The sequence below is a fragment of the Rattus rattus genome, chromosome 18 (genome assembly GCF_011064425.1).
Source record: "Rattus rattus isolate New Zealand chromosome 18, Rrattus_CSIRO_v1, whole genome shotgun sequence".
Classification (NCBI taxonomy): Eukaryota; Metazoa; Chordata; class Mammalia; order Rodentia; family Muridae; genus Rattus; species Rattus rattus.
In genome coordinates this window covers 18,243,444-18,247,473 of record NC_046171.1, presented here as the reverse complement: position 1 = coordinate 18,247,473, position 4,030 = coordinate 18,243,444, and positions in this window count along the sequence as shown.

The window sequence follows — 4,030 nt, the reverse complement described above, 5'->3', positions numbered from 1 at the left end:
TGCTTGGGACAACAGTTTTGGGAACGTGCTTTCCTCAGTCCTTAACAAATGTAAACCAGTAAGCTCTGACTTATATTAGCCAATGAGCCTTGAGCTCTCGCCAAAAAGAGTTCAAAGCAGGACAGTGTTTAGCTGGGTTTGAGGGCACTTAAAGACGAGGAAGGTAAACATGATAAAGGAAATAATTAATTAATTGACAAATGAATGATACAGTAATTTGTAGTAAGTGTACAAAACCTTTTTAATTTTCTATAGAGGTTTTTTTACTCTTTTAAATATATTTAATGTGACCTTTAAATGAATAATCGTGCTCTATTTTCATGCAAATAATTAATAACAAATATGGGGCGTATATATGCTTATGTATATATGTGGAATGTGTTCATATGTCTGCATGTGTGTATGGGAGTGTAGAACACATGTGAGCACAGAGGTCAACTTTGGCTTCACGTTGCCTCTATTATTCTCCACATTATTTTGAAGTTTTTATTTTTTATTTTTAATTGTTTGTGTGTATGTGTGTGTGTATTTGTGTGTGTGTGTGTGTGTGTGTGTGTGTGTGTATGTGATTTGAATGCAGCTGCCCAAAGAGGCCAAAGCATCAGCTCCCTGGGATTTGAAATGATAGACAGTTGAGAGTTGCCAATATGGTGCTAGGGATCGAGTTTCAAGATCTAACCACTGAACTGTTTCTCCAGCTCCTCCAAGGCGAGTCCTTATCGAACCTGGATAATGTCCCCAACTGGCAGGGCATTGTGTCCCTGGGTTCTGCCTTCTTTAACAACCTGGCATTGGAATGACCGACAGATGCTGCCATCTTGGTTTTTACGTGAATGATGGAGATCTGCCACTAAGCCATCTCCTCAGCCCCATTCCAAATAATTAAATTTTCTCCTGGACATTTGGGTTTTGTGATTAAACATTATTAAAAAACAAAACCAAAATACAATGAGTTTATCTATAGGCTTCTCTATAGCTATTTTCTTTTTTTGTCAACATCATTCTAAACCTTAAGGCACCGAAGTACTGGTAATAATAAACCTCATCTGTTAGAGTTGTGTTTAAAGAAACTCAGTGAGCTCTGTTTTCACTCAACATGGCATTGGACATAGCTTAAAAATTATGGTTTATAACTTTGCTCATATTATAGCAAAAATGACTGTCTGCCATAAATCTGTCCAAGCAGGCTCAACATAAACCCCAGATCATGTCTCATACAACTTATGATACCTAATAGAAATGATGGGCCAATGACAACTATTTTTTTTCTCCAGTCTTGTCTTTTCTGGAATGTGGATGAAGTGTTTCATAGGGGTTGGAGATGTGCATGTCTGTAGATGACATTCAATAGCATGGAGTCACATTGGGATCTGCCAGGTGACTTAGATTATAAGTGTGCTCAGTGTTTGGATGTCACTCTCTGGAATCTCTGATTTCATGGATTCAAATCCTTTGTGATTCTGTCATTAGAATACCTTTGGCTTAAAGTCTTCTTTGCTTTAGTTCTGCATCCTCAAACAATCCCCAGGCTTCCTTCCTATGTTCTGGCAACTTTTACAAATACATATTTTCGGATTATTCAAAAGTACAGAAGGAAAGGGGAATTGTCTGAGTCTAGGACCCCCCTTTGCTTTGATACATGGTTTACACCTTGGCCTCCCTGAGACTTGAGACACTTACCCTGTCAAGCTGGACTGCCTCAACAATTCTCCTTAAGCCACTCCAGGGGATTCGAGCAACACTTGAACTAAAGCTCAAGCTGAAAGTCATTTGTTAGGCCAGGGGTACGGAGGGGGACTTGCCCTTCCATTCCTTGGATACAAAGATTGGTGAGAGCCCTGGGTCTCCAGGTGGCCACCTATCTCTTTAGGAAGCCTGATTTTTTTCTCTTTGTGATATGGAGAAATGACCTATAGAGGGTTGCTTCACGGAAGAGCTTGTGTTTGGCAACAGTCTTAAATAAGCTGTTTGACCCACAAGGCACCACCCTACTCAATGCTCGACATCTAGCTAGTAGAAACTCACTCGCTCCTGCACTGTCTTCATGGGCACGAAACTCTCGCTTCCTTTCAAAATGGTGATCAGACTGGTATTTCATTTCCAAGGAATCTCTCTGATAATATTTTCATCCTATTGTATTGGGAGGGATTCTATTTCAGCTGTAGCAGCAGCAGCAGCAGAAGGAGGAGGAGGGGGAGGGGAAGGGAGCGGAAAGGTGAAAGGGAAGGGAAGAAGAATCAGAAGAATCAGACTAAGAATCATCACCATCATCATCACCATCATCACCACCACCATCATCATCACCATCATCCTCACCATCATCACCACCATCACCATCATCACCACCATCACTACCATCATCATCACCATCATCACCACCACCACCATGACCATCACCACCACAAGATCTTCTTCTTCTTCTTCTTCCTCTTTCTTCTTCTTCTTCTTCTTCTTCTTCTTCTTCTTCTTCTTCTTCTTCTTCTTCTTCTTCTTCTTCTTCTTCTTCTTCTTCTTCTTCTTCTTCTTCTCTGTGGGATGAATTTTGCAATCTAGAACCACTGAGATTTCCTGGTCTGTAGGTGTTTCTTCTATCCTGAAGCTGTGGTACACTGCAGTTTCAATCTCTGAACATTTTTTAGACTGCTTTTAGGATACTATTATTTTTATGAACGTTTTTATATCTGTCCCTTGTTTCATCTCATATGACATCAGACCTGGATGAGGACGTGAACATATTTTTGGAGTCATCATTCAGAGACCATCATTGTGCAATGCTATTGGCTGTGTGTGACACTGACCACCTTTACCTTTGGAATTTTACATGTAGTACACGATATGGATTTACCTCAGAATAGCAGGCTGGACCTAGGGGGAGGTAGTCTGTCTGTCTGTTCTATGAAATGGAACTTCAAGAGGTTGGATTGGTGGTGACATCAGCTCAGTTGAGAGTTTAGGTTCATTTAAAGTTTCTAACTTAAAATGTAAGGTTTGAACTGATGTAAAATCTAACTTTCATTCATGATAATCTTTTTTAAAAATTTGTTTTAGCAGTAAACTTGATAAATAAAACCTAGCACATGTAAATAGATATGTGCATTCCTGTTATCTAGTTTAATTAGGCTTTCTCTCTTTTAATATTCAAATTAAAATGAATCCATGTTCCCATTTGCTGTCATGTAGGATATCTGCTGTTTTCCTTTGGCCCTTCTTTTTTTCCTATATAGGGCCCAAACATTGGAAATGTGACAATATAAATCATGGACTAAAGTGAAGAGTAATCACATAAGTTTATCAGTGTTATACCATAGTTGTTGTTATGGGTTGGGTGACTCCACAAGGAGTCTCTGATAGAGATGCTATGGCATATTCTCCTTGAGGTTATGGAATTCTCCTAGCGACTCAGGAACTTCTGCAGATGTTAGACTTGGTATGGAAGTAAAGGGGGCTTATCCATAGTGTCTGTGTGAGCCCCATTGATGGCCATGCTCCTGGCTTTACCATGGGGTTGTTCTTTCTTGATGTATGTTACAGCTATTTCCCTAAAGTGAGACCCATGGTGTTTGGGGGTTGGGGAAGAGGACATTTTTATCTGAGAAATAGGTCCTTCCAGAATTATGTCTTATATCAGATACTTATTCATGATAGAGAAAGGCCTCCTTGAGTCCAAGATCTCCTCAAGTGCTTCCAAATAAGTAATTTTTAGAGATAGTGAAGTAGATTGGGTGATGCAGGTTGCACTAATCAGATTGTTTGTATAAACAAAAAAAACGTGTCTTCATTTTCTTGGATGGCTGCTGCTTCATAATTCTAGTTCCCCAAAGTCAACATGTAGTCCAAAGATCACACTGTCTAGAACCTATAGACAGAGAGAAGTACAGGACAAATGGATGATAGGTAGATATAGATAGATTAGATAGATAGATAGATGTATGGATGTTGGAAGGGATGATGATAGATACAAATATATAGATAAATAGATGATAGATAAGATATACAAATAGATAAATATATATAGATGGATAGATAGATG